Here is a 13,849-nt window from a genome sequence, read left to right on the forward strand (position 1 = left end):
GCATTGTTTCATAAAAATTACCGTAATCGGTAACATGCTGAAACATCTCTATGGCCCCAAACCTGATGCCAAGTGGTGGTGGTAGTAGGGAATGACTTTGTGGCTCAAACCGGAAGCTAAGCTAAGCCTAATTTCATCCACAGTCTAACAGCTCCCAACTTCCAGTTTAAAGCGTTTTAAAGTACTGTATTCCCAAAAATAAATTTCCAGATAAAGCTTTGATTGAAATAGGAATTAAACCACTTTAAGTGACCCCCCCCCCTTATCAAATACTTCAGTTTAGGCTATAAAGTCATGTAAGCATGCTAAATCAGATTAGGCCCTATTGAAATTTCAAGGACACTGGAAATAAATTTGGAAGAACTCCACAACACATGCCATAGAAAGCCTTGAATGTGGAACTTATGCCACAATGTAAACTATGTCTCCTAGTGCAAATTTATAAGATCCTAATCATATTAAAATTATATAAGCATGTTTAAGGATAAGCATCTTGATCACATGACAGCACTTTTCGGCAAACTGGGCCCATCTGCAGAAATAATGTTTAAACAGTTATCACACATCTATAAATGGGACCAAATAAATGGGGGAAGGCAACAGAATCATTGGTACATTAATCAACTTTTGATCAAATAGAATTCAGCCCTGATTCAAGTAGCAGATTTTAAAAACATATTAACAGATGAATCTGAATATATGTACTTGCCAAAAGCCACGGAAAGAAGGGACCATCATAGAAGGCTCCAATTTTTTCTTACTTATACCTCCATAAGTAAATGGCAATTAAAAAGAAAAGTTAGAAAGCTAAGAATTCAGGAAGGAACCTAGAATCTCATATGAACAGCATATGACAGCACAGGTTGAGAAGCCTCTCATTCCCCATGACCCAAGACAAGCAGCACCCAAAATGCACTCATTCCATCTTTAGCAATAAAGCTGTATGTGGCCCCAAAGTATGAGAGCCTATTCAACAACAGGACACCCTGGCTGGAAGGAAAAGACATCACTACCAATAAAGGTAAGCTATCATGAGTAGCTCGCAAGGGAGAATAATTCCAAGTGTGCACCGCCATTTATCACTTTGGCAGCTAATGCGAGTGGGAAACGCAATTTTTCTAACAGGGTATCAGACATGTGACATTCTGATTAAACGGCAAGGAAATGCAGCACCAAATCACTGTAATAAAGTGAGATCATCCATTTATTGTGTCCCAGCTAATCATTTGTAAATCTGCTGGTTCATTTTTTACGGCCCTTTGTGAGCAATAGGGGAAGGCTGGGAATATTATGCTTAAGGGAGGAGAATGATTTATCTATTTACCAACCTGCTGGGAAGCTTTATCTGATTTGGATAATACAAATGTTCCATATGCAGAAGCCCTTCCGCAGTTTAAGGCAAGAGGGCAAATATGCTGACACAGATTAAACCTGTGACAACAAAATCAGTTGTCCAGATTCCGGTTGCTTTCACCTTTGTTCCCCTCCTCCATCTGCTGCTTACAAATCACTTTAATCAGGGTGTTTTGTTAATTCTTCTTCAGAGACCCATCCAGTAGCAATGTTTCAGACTAAAAACATAAGAAGAGCCTGCTGGATCAGGCCGGCGGCTGATCTGTTCTAGCACCCTGTTCTCACAGTGGCCAACCGGGCGCCTCTGAGAAACCCGTAAGCAGGACCCAAGCATAACAGCCCTCTCCAATCCTGTGGTTTCCAGCAACTGGTATAAAGAAACATTCCTGCCACCAAGTGTGGAGGAAGAATCGTCATCATGGTCAGTAGCCTGAATTTGACAGCCTGAATTTGGCCAGAGATAAGTAACTGAATTTAATTAGGAAAAGTTCTAAGTAAGTAAAATCACTGGGGCCAAAGCAACAGATTGAAAGGTAAAGAGGCGTAACAAAAATAAACAGATCTAAACAGTGCCCTGGATCATAATGATGATGATCATATCCTGGTTATTTTTTTGAAACGTTTAAACCTCCTGAGATGCAGCACAACTTCTATTACAATGACAAATCATAGTGTTTGGCCAAGTCTTTCCAGCTCACTATTTCACGGATGCTTACCAAGACTGGTTGGCATCTGTCGATCTTGGGAGATGAAGACATCTCGTTGTACTGATGCAGGTGCACCATGGCATTTCTTCTCTCTGAGCTCTTCCCAGCAGTCGTGCCTCCTCTAGTCACTGCTGCAGTCACACGTCTTGACTGCCCGTCTCCAGGCGATGCATTTGTCTGTAAGGGATTCCCATACTGCAGTGCTGATGTTGCCAGCCTTCATGTCATGTTTCCAGACATCTTTGTAACACAGAGCTGGTCTGCCAATGGGCCTGGTGCCTGAAGCCAGCTCCCTATAGAGCATGTCCTTGGGGATCCTGCCATCTTCCATTCTGTAGACATGACCCAGCCAGCTTAGACAATCACTGAGACAGCAGTGTGAACATGCTGGGAAGATGGGCTTGGGAAAGCATGTCTTTGTTTGAGACTCTGTCCTGTCATGTGATGCCCAAAATCTTCCTGACACAGGGCACATGGAAGGCATTGAGGTGTTGCTCCTGGCTGGTGTAGGCCGCCCACGTCTCACTACCATAAAGCAGTGTGGTCAACACGCAAGCCTGGTACACCTTCATCTTGGTATTGGTCATTAGCATTACATTCTCCCATATCCTTTTGGAGACGCAAGATGTCGCCGTAGCTGCCTTGCCAATACGCTTGTCCAACTTAGCACTGATGGAATGGTTGCTGGTTACGGTGGAGCCCAGGGTCTACCACTTCAAGTATGTGGCCACCAGTGCTGATGCACGGAGTGTTGGTGATGTCCTCATCCAGGAAGCCGGTCTTCCTCAGGCTGATGGTAAGGCCAAACTCTATGCAGGCTTGCAAGATTCTGTAGAGCTTCCTCAGAATGCGCTGTCAAGACTGCAACATGTGCAAACAGCATCTCTTGGATAAGTACCCACTGCATTTTTATCCTGGCGCGGAGATGTGCCAGATTGAAAAGAACCCTGCACTGCTTGAACGGATGTACACACTGTCTTTAGTCAAGCTGAAGGCATCTGAGAGCCCTGAGAAGAATATGCCAAAGAGAGCTGGGGCAAGAACATAGCCCTGTTTCACACCACTCTTTATAGGTAAGGCATCCAAGGATGAGCCACCATAGTAGACGGTGCCACACAAGTTCTTGTGGAAGGACATGCTCATCTTGTGCAGCTTAGGTGGGAATCCTATCTCATTGAGCAGTGTGAAGAATCCTTTTGGCTGGTGAGATCAAATGCCTTCATCAGGTGTATGAAAGTGATGTACAAGGGGCATCTCTGCTCTCAGAATTTTCCTGCAGCTGACTCAGTGAAAAAAATCATGTCAACTGTTGACCTCTGAGCTCTAGAGCTGCATTGTGACTTGGGAGAGACCCTGCTGCCAATAAATTAAGCTGTCCTACCATCTTTCCTGGTAACCCTGGACCTCAAAAGAGCTTTGCAAGTCATTTAATTACACCAGTGACAGCATACAGTTCACTTTAATTAACTAATTCCCTACCCACCCATCGCCTTTGGGTGAAACCACATCCAGTGTAGCTCTCATTACAAGCACTGTGATTGTCCTCTCCCAAAGTTATTCGCCTTAAAAATAACAGTAATATAAATGTTCAAGACAGAGCAGCTATTAAAGCACACTGTCAAAAATAATGAAAAAAACATACTAGGATGTTACGAGTAAATGGAAAAAACCAAGACTGCTTATACACATCAGATTTTAAAAATGACTGCTTAAAAAAAAAAGTGGTTTTATTTTCAGAAAGCTGAGGCTATAAATCCAGAAAGGATGAGTGAGTCAAGGCAACCTACAACTTGGTGCTAAATAATTCTACCAACTGCTTGGTCTCCATACTCCCCTCCCTCATACTCTTCCATTCATTTGTTTACTTCTTCAACACAAACCAGAGTTTGCCATTACATCTGAACTAGCAAAGTATGTTTCCCTCTTGCCTTGTAAGTCAGGAATACAAACCATGGTTCAAAGCTGGTGTCCCAACATGGTTTGCGGAGGTATGCAAACCACATTTTGCCAGTTCAGATACATCAGCAAATGATTTGCACACAAGAGGAAGCAACTAGTTGACCTGGAGTTAGCAAATAGAAGGCATTTCCATCATGCCAAACCATAGTTTGGCATTTCATGTGTGATATTTGTACACTGTACCCAATAAGAGGAGGAGAAGAACATGGTTACACATCAGAGCTGGGGAAAGTATAAGACACTCAGTTTGGTTTTGAAAAGATGCTAACCTGAGTTCATTTTATATTACATCTGTGACAATAAGTATATTGTAGAAATGCCTGTTACATGTTTCCCTGAAAAATTCTGAACATTAATGAAGAATAAAGAAGTTCTGGTGTCCCTATTTGGGCTTGGTTCCAAACCGACATAAAGGTCTGGTCCCATCTTTGATCAGCATGAGGTGATCCACTCTTGTGCATTTGAGTTCTTCCTTATCATCCTTCCCCCACCCCATTTTGACACTGGTGAGACACAGTCTCACTGCACTTCTGATTGTACTCCCTTTTGCCCTGTCACTTCACTGCTTTGCTCTGGTCTACTGGAGAGTTCTTTGGACTTTCTGACCAGCTACAATGAAATATCTATGAATTTATATTGAACAGTGCTAAAATGTGATGCAGTTTCAACAGCTAGCAAACGTAGCATGCTTTGAATTAGAGGGTTGGGGGACATTTTAGTAGGAACATTAAGTGTAGGGCTGACAATACAGAGATTGATTATATTCTCACTGCTTTTTTAAAGTAGCTTTGTTTTGTGTTCTTATTCCATTATTATAATGATTTCTTTGTTCACGTTGCTATAGTATTAGTTCTTCATTTATTCACTGTTCCACGATGCTGTTGATTATCACATTGTACTGCCTGGATGGATTTTCTCTTCTGTTCTTGTGTGGTCACATTTACGGTAAGTTCTGTTCCCGAATTAAGCATTGTGTATCAATAAATCATTTAATTTGCCTCAATTATTACCTTGAGACTGAAATAATTGTCCTTGGTTGAGTGTTACACATTCGAATTGAAACTCTCAGTTAAAAGTGTGAAGCAGCCCACCATGTTGCAGATGATGAAAGTTGATATGAAAGTTATATTCCTGGTGTATGGTTTGTGCTGGCTCACTCGTACATGAAAGACATCCCTTGAAAATATGCATGTGTGAACTAAACCATTCTCTGCTGTGTGGGGCAGGGAGAAAGCTGTATATCAATGTCCTGCAATAGTTCATAAAAGCAGACTAGCTGCCGCAGCCTTGCCAATTTTATTCCACTCTACAGTTCATATCAACTTTTGCAAACCCAATGCTTGAAGCCAACAACCTTCCTCCGCAATTTAATAGATACCATTATAATTTCTATAGGCTCCTTGTGAGATAAAGAGTATTTCCTAAATTCCTAAATACCATTCCCCTTTTAGGCCAGAGTAGCTAAAATAATCAACATGCAGGGTCAAAACGCCAGAAATTAATCACCGCTTAGAGATTTGGAGGTTTGATAAGTCATATATAATTCATGTAGGTTGGACAAATATAGCACATACTACCAGGATGGACACAAGATGTTGGGGATTAGAGAGCTAGCAGCCACCTGGAATACAGGAAGAGGTGAGAGAACAATGGCCAAACATGGGGAAGAAGCAAGACAGTGATGGGATAATACAAAGTTTCCCTATTTTGGGGAACAAAAACAGCTGCCTGTACAGCTCTGGTGCTAGAGATTCAATGGGCATTGTGCCCACATGGTCAGCTGCCCAGATAGGCTGACAGCAACATGGAAAAGGCCAGGCAGAATCATTTCTCCATCTGCAGTGCTTGTGATGCCGGGAAGTGTAGGTCTCATCACCTCGTAATCTAATCACCAGCAGCCTAAACATGAATTAGCTCAGACCATCAAAATGACTGAGATTTTATGATCCTAATAAACCCTGACCACAAATGCTGATTAATTGCTCAATGCCTTGCCTAATTTGTTTTCTGACAGTCAAAGGATGCTGATAAACTGGTAAACAAGGAGACTTCTCAGACTGGCAAGGGGGGAAAAAACCTCTTTAAGGAAACAGAATTACACTCTTCTGCAGATTCCAGCTCCAATCTTTGCAGCCAATAAAAGCTCTGGATTATAATGTAAATAAAGCTGTGGCTTTGTACATTTTTCATGTACAATAATGCCTTCACGAACGTCCGCCTTGTCTAGCGTCCATTCTGGTGAACGTCTGCGGCAAACCTGGAAGTACAGGAATGGGTTACTTCCGGGTTTGCCGCTTGCACGTGTGCAGAAGCTGATGCAGGTGCACCATGGTGTGTGCAGATGCGGAGCTTTGCCCTGCATCCTTTTCGGCTAGCGGCCAGGGCTCCGGAACAGATCCCGGACGCAAAACAAGGTACGACTGTATGCAGAAAAATGCAAGTGCAAAACTGAAGTCAAGGAAACCTGTTGCCTGTTAAAATTTGAGAGCCACTATACTATACTGGCCTCATTGGCACATAACTCTAAGCCAGAAAATGGCTAAGAGTGAACAAGCAAGCACACTGCTGCATGGAGCAAAAACTGTGGCTTCTTCACTACTACCCCACATCCACTGCTGTCGCACTACCACAAGCTAAGCCATGGTTTGGTTTAACGTTATGTGCTAACCCACATTTGTGGTTTCTCTCCCCCAAACCACAAGAAGTAAGTCAAGAAGAGTTCCAAAATTGCAACTTGAGTGAATTATGCACACTTGCCATAGTAGTTAACTTTGCAGAATATAGTCTTATTTCTTCAAGCAATAAGGAAGGACAAGCACTAATGGCTCACCCAATGAGCATTGGAAGTCCTAATTGACCTTTAAGAGTTCATTGGTTAACATTTATAATCCCCCTTTATCCCGTGCATTCAAGGCTCCATTGTGGCAGATACTGACCGCACAACGCTACTGCAATGTTAAAGGGATGGAAGCGTGCTCTTAAAAAATAAAACTGAGTACTGCAACCAGCACTGAATTTCAAGCACAGCATTTTCCACAGAAAACACACAACCCAGAGAAGGAGTAACAAAGTTGATTCAACTGACCAGAATTATATTTCCCGTTACCAGATGAACAACCCTTTCCCCCTCCACTATAAACCTGTATTTTCCTTTAATACTGCAAACTCTACAGGAAGAAAAGTATTTCTTACTGCATGCTTGTACAGCCTTGATCTCAGATGAGAGTTGTAGGCACAACAGCAATATAAATGAACTTCAATTTACAAGGACAGAAACAGACACATTTTGATGGAGACTTTTCCCTAAACAAAACAAAGAAGAACTCCATTATTTGTGCTACTCTCCTGAACCTTGAAATTAAAAAAAATCCCTTACTAATTTAGTCCTTTCCCATTTGATGAACATCTTTCTCTTCCTCCTTGCATCTCTAATGGAGCTTAAAATTAATATGACTTTTGCGTTCAATGCATAGATGGTACACTGACGCCCTCGTGATGAGAGAGAGGTTCTACAAATGGACAAAAAAGTTAATCATTTTGTAGCTATGCTGGCTTTTCAAATGAAAAGGAACCAGGGGCTTCTATTATTATCAATCATTTATATAGCACTCATAATGTGCAAAAAGCTTTTTCCATATTTACTTTCTCATCCTCACTTTTGCAAAAAGGGAAACAGATACTAGAATAAATAATGGATTGGAATATCTCGCTGACACCATAGGTTGACAACGGGATTTGTTGCATCTTACTGCTTTTTGCTTGCTTTCTGTCTTTCTGTCTGTCTTTTTTTTCTTTGCAATAATGTTTTTATTGCAGAATGTGTTAGACTAGCACTGCTACAATTTGTAGAACTTGAATTTCGTTAATATGCACACCACTTTCAGGCAATAGCCAGCTGCTGAATCATCACTGCAGGGACTCCAAATTTGGTAAGTGGAGAAACAGCCTAAGATGTCTATTAGTTAAATTGCACCACTATAATATTCTTCCCTTTATCCAACTAATTTTTAGTTACCAAATAGTTCCTGGTTCACCACAGGGGCATCTTTCTTTCTCCCAGCCCAGAAGAATTTGTCTCAAGTATTTCAGGTAACAACTCACAATACTATATTCTGTATAAGCCACATTGACCAACAACATCCTTTATAGTCCATTGCCAAATTGTTGTTTTTGTTGTTAACCTATACTCCGCCTTTTTCCCTGACAGGGACTCAAGACAACTTACAGATAAAAATAAGAACCACTAAAAACATAGAAAAATCGATCATTAAAAAAACAACTAAACATTGGCCAAATTCTACGTTGTTCAGGTACTCTTAGGAAGCCTTAAGAACACTTCACTTCTACATCATGCAACTAATCCTGCATCAGATCTGATTCAGGTTAGGGAGGGATTTTTAAGAAATATTAATCCTATAAACAGGGAACAAAGCAGCAGTTGTAAATGATATTTACACAATATTTCTAAATAAAAAGCCATTGATCCATCTATCCTCGTCCTCACACAGCCAGGCTCAGCTCTTACTTTCATCAATTAAATGTGTGTTGAGGCTGGTTATGTTTACTATTCCAAAAACCTTGGGATTCTACATGAAAGGTGGTACAGTATATACATAAAATATAAAAACAGAAAAATAACTGCTGCCTGAAACAGAGGTTGACTGAAAAGCTGAGAGTTTCACCTTGATGGGCCTCTGAAAATCAAAGCTATTCCATCTGAATTGGGAAGGGCTTATACTAGGACATTTGAAATATATGAAGCTGTCTTGTACTGAGACCACTAGGTCCACCTATCCCAGTACTGCCCACCCCAACTGGTAGCAATTCTCTGAAGTCTCCTGCAGGTCTTTCCTATAAACTGCTGCTACTTTATCCTTTTTAATTAGAGAAAATTCCAGGCATTGAACCTGGGCATGCAGAGCATCTACTCTATCATTGAGTTACAGCCCTTCCTCATAGCTCATGTACCTTATGAACTTTCTCTAAGTGTCCAAAGCTAGGATATCAGGCAAATACAGGACACTCTTTTGGAAAATACAATAGTGATCCCCAAAGCAAAAGTCCACGAATGAACTAATAGACCAACTATTTCTGAATTCAAGGTGCAGGACAAAAGAAGATGGAGAATCATTCTCTGTATACTGGAGCTTCAGAAGTTAATGAAAAACATTTTAGGAAGGGTCAAATTTTATTTTTAATCTTTCTCTAAAGGGAACTTGTATTCCTTAGATTCAAGAACGTCACACAATTCTTTAAAGGTCATTGTCTATTTTAACTTTTTACAGAGAATAAAGTCACCCGATCTAAAGAAGCAGCCATTGTTTTAAGTATCACTGTTAGTTTGCTAAAGCAATGGGGGGGGGGGGAGAGCAAAGAAGCAAGTGTGTTCTTTTAAGAAATGAAATGAAAAATATCAAAGAGGCAAGGGCTAAAAGTTTGAAAGTCTCACTTTAAAGAGCCTAATAGCCTCAGGAGTATTATTTTGTTCTCAGCCGAGTCAAGCTTTCCTTCAGCAACATCCTTCAACCGCAGCAGCTGCCAATCACCATCCGCCAGCTATCCTCCAAATTAAATGGAAGAACAATGTTAATGAGACCACTGCAATCAGAATTTCAAGGACATCGATGCAGCACACTTGAGGCCACATGGAAGGCAACAGGGAGGACAAACCCTTCAATTTTGGAGGGAACTGCAATGCCAGGGATTTTCGCGGCCTCTGGAAAAGGTTTGTGCTGATATTAAACCAACAGACCCTCATGGCATTAATCACATTAACTGCACTGTTTTCAAGCTTAACACAGTCTGGGCATTAAATATTTCTAAACTCTTGGAATGCTGCAAAACCGTGCATTAGAATTTATACGAACATGTGCTTATGAGCAATAGTGGCTAGAGCCCCCACTCATTTTCAAAATTAGTGATGCCCAACTGCACCCACTCCCAGATCTTCCCACCAAGCAACTCACTCCCATGTCACCCTTGTCTCGCACTATCACCCTTCCCATATGTATCAAACATATATTGTGGCCATATGCCCCGTGTGCATCAAACCTTTCACATCTGCAAAAAATTTACTGAAGATGTCAGGGGCTGTTGTGGTTGCTCGAGAGTAACCAGGCAGGACTCCGACCTGTCTTTTACAGGCTTTATTTTGGTGCAAACTATTTACAGTGCGGAGCGTCATAAATTCATGTCTGGCTCAATTGCTAGCAGAATCCAGGAGTGGTCTGTTCTTGTACCTCCTCCAACATAAAAGTTTCGTCACCCCCAGCCTTTTCCGCCCCTCCCTGCGCCTCTAGCTACTGCGCATGATGGGCGAAGGCAGGGGTGTGCTTCCCTCCTCTCTAGTTTGCTCAGGCGCGGTGTTAAGGCTCTTTCTAGCATCCTCTGGTCCTTGCACCTCTTCTCCACTGGAGATGGGGGTTTCCTCCTCGCCGGAAGAGGAACTGCTTTGCAAGATTTTCGGAGGCTCCCTGTAACACAATTCCCCCTCTATCTCTCGCCTCTGAGCCAATGGCAGTTCCCTGACAGAAGAGAGTGTTGTGTAGTACACAGAGCGGTTCATTGAGGCAGCCTAGAGCCTAAGCTCTCCAACAGAGATTTTGTGAAACTAGATTCTAGAGGAAAAGAGGACAAGAAACAAATTGGATAGAACAAACCAGGCGTATAAAAATCCAGATCTCTAGCAGAATTTGACCATCTGGCCTGCAAAACTGAATGCCAAGGGGTTTCTGGGCATTTTGTCCTGAACCTATGATGAGCAATTTTTCCTGACTTGATGCTACAGACTTGGCAGTACGGAATTAGCCCCCCAGGTAATATACCTTTGTATGGCTTTGCAATAGGTTTTTTTAATGCACAGCATGGGCAAAAGGGTGCTTGCAAATCAAACGTTTTAGCCAAGCTGCCACAACTCACCAATACCAAAAGCCCCATCACCCCACTGCAGGGAACTGAACCTGTACTCGAGTTAGAAAGGAGGGATTCCTTCAATGTGCAACTGTAAGACTCATCTGGAAACTGAATTAGGCATTGTCCTCTCCGCCTTAGATGCTGTTGACTCCTTTGTTCTTTTCCTACAGGCCTATTTTGTCCATGTTCACAGAACTGATTCTACCAGGTACTTTGATATTTCAAGGGCTCTTAACAAACAGTCATGTGAAAGCAGAGGAAAAGAAGAGGAATGAAATATACCAGTCTCTGTTTTGGAAAGGAGAGAGCCATGATGTCTAATAGCACAGGGTTGTAACCCATTTTGGAGTTTTCTCCTGCCACTAAAATATCATTATATGTGACCTAATGGACAGCAAGCTAAAGGCAAAATAACGAGTTGGTTAAGGGTCATTTCACATTTTATGCAGGGCAGCAGGCCTGGGCAAACACTGATAACTCCACAACTAGTCAGTCATAATTCACTGTATGTGGGGTTACGCTTATGCCTAGTTTGGAAGCTGCAGGTAGTGCAAAATGCAGTTGGTGGAGTGCACAGTTGGATACCCAGGTTTACACATATACACCAAGGTTGAAAGTGCTGCACTGCCTGCCTATTACCTACTGAACTAAGTTCAAGCTTTTGTTGTTAACAATGTAAACCCCTAAGCAATGAGGCACATAGCAACCCCCTCACCCTGCTGTAGACAAATCCAGATTCAGCAAGAAGCTGAGTCTGTGCTGCATCTGATCCTTCTTCCCCAAACACCACCTGAAACGGCAGTGCTTTCTGCAACTTGGCATGCAAAAAAATTCAGAGAAGCACCTTAATTGTGCCAAAAGAGCCTACAACTCCATTAATCATTTTATCCTGGAGTAGCTTATACGTGCTATTACATCTTTAACTGGAGGTGTCTTATTGTTCTTTTCAATCAAATATTTAGTACTGCAGTAATTATGCTCTCAACGAACTGCTAAATTAAAGAACTAAATTAGTAACATGCCTAAAATGTCAGAGAGAGAAATCTAATGTCTCTGTTACTAGAGAGTGCAGATGCAGGGATGCACCTGAGAGGCTGCTGCAAACACATAGGAATCAAAGGCAAGTTACTGCACCTTTTATTTTAATATTAAGCAAGGCAGAATATGTGATCTGGGGCAAATCACGGTGAAAACTCCCAAGATAAATCTCTGCCAGGATGTGTTGCTCCTCCACCTCCTCCTTAGTTGCACAACAGTTGAGTCCCCTATCCTTTCAGTTGTGCCACATAGGGTTGCCATATGTCCTCTTTTTCCAGCACACATCCTCTTTTTCATAGGCATATAAAATGAGAGTTGTCAAAGCAATCCATAGTTAAAACTAGAAGTTGGCAAATGTGTCCTCTCTTCTGCTCTTCAAAATATGGCAACCCTATCTGAACATACTTAATTCTTGAAATCAACCAGACTTAAAGGGGCTTAGATTTGATTAGCTCTTGCCCCAAATCCATCTGCCACTAGCTATAAAATAAAAATGTTTTCAGACAAACAAAAATAGACACACATCAAGAAGATCAGTTCTCATCTGCCTGCTTTTAAAAGAAAAGCTTCCCAAGCTTCCCAAGTCTCAATGATGAGGCACACCCAACATGTGTGCTCTGGAAAGCACTTAACCTAGTGTTCTATAAAAGAGAAAATCAAAAAAGAAGGATGGTCCCACAAACATTCCCTCTAAAATGACTGCACACATGGATGCTTGGGACACAGAGGATTAAAAGGTAGAAAAAGAGAAGGGAGATGGAAAGGCTCCATTCATTTTTAACAGCATCAATACCTTGGTTTCCCTTTCCTTCATCCTAGGATTATTTCCCCCATCTGTTAGTTACTCAGTTAAAACCTTCATTATTTATTTGATTTAAAGGCACTCTAAGGTTTCTTCCACTACTCAAAGCCCTCCGCTTAAAAACAGTTACAAAAATAAAATGGGTATTAATAGGTCAAGATATCGCTTGCAACAGGCAATCTCTAAGCTGAAGGAACACAGCCATGAGGTAAAGCACACGGCACACCACGTAGGCGTGATTGCACTAATCTTGACAATTGCTTCTTCACCCAATTTCTGCCCACTACTCCCATCTGCTCACAAAATGCATCAACGCATCAGTGTTTGGGAACGATTCAGACACCCACAAAACCAATCTCATATGTCTGAGCTATGCTTTACGGTACTCTCACTTTTAAAAGAGTTAAGGTTCTCCTCAAATTATGAGCGTTCGAAACAAAGCTAACAGTTCTGCGTTAGAATAATGTTAATAGCAGCAAGTTGTTTTGCTGCAAGAAATGATGTGCTATTCTAATGGTCTCTCTGGCTTCAGAGTAGACCAGTGGGGGTCAAGGGGATAGGGCACTGACCAAAAGTCCGTATACAGACTGTCCTCACAATCAAGATTCTGCAGTTCCGCTTTGTACTACCTCCAGTATTGGAGACAGTATGCCTCTGGTATCAATTTCACTGCATATCTTTATAGCCATTGACCAGATATTTATGAAATGAAGGAAAGGGGAATCTGTGCCCCTCCTAATTTTGTTGAACTCCCAACTTCCATCCGCCCCAGTCAGCACAGCCAGTGGTTGTGGCCACAATGAGAAAGGCCACAGATGTTACATTCTTGATGTAAAGCATATGAACAATGAGACCTATACAGGATATAACCCATTGGGATATTTGGTTGTATGCCCCTTTGTTATCTTGGTTCAGTTATGCACTTGTATTTAAGGAAAAGACTGGCTAGAACCAGACAGGCTCTCCGCAGGAACCATTTTGGAAAAGAGCCTAAATCAATTCTCCACTGGAAATCCCAGCAGGAATCTATCCAGCAGCTGTACCTGAGGCATGATGACAGAAAGAGACAGGTGTTTTT

General features: G+C 41.7%; 1 protein-coding gene across 2 annotated transcripts in view; it reads right to left on the minus strand.

Annotated features, from left to right (window-relative positions):
* Positions 1 to 13,849, minus strand: part of EXOC4 (exocyst complex component 4) — a 353,985-nt gene that overhangs the window by 280,187 nt on the left and 59,949 nt on the right. The gene's annotated exons all lie outside the window — the stretch shown is intronic.

This window comes from Podarcis bocagei, assembly GCF_964188305.1.
Source record: "Podarcis bocagei genome assembly, chromosome: 10".
Lineage (NCBI taxonomy): Eukaryota > Metazoa > Chordata > Lepidosauria > Squamata > Lacertidae > Podarcis > Podarcis bocagei.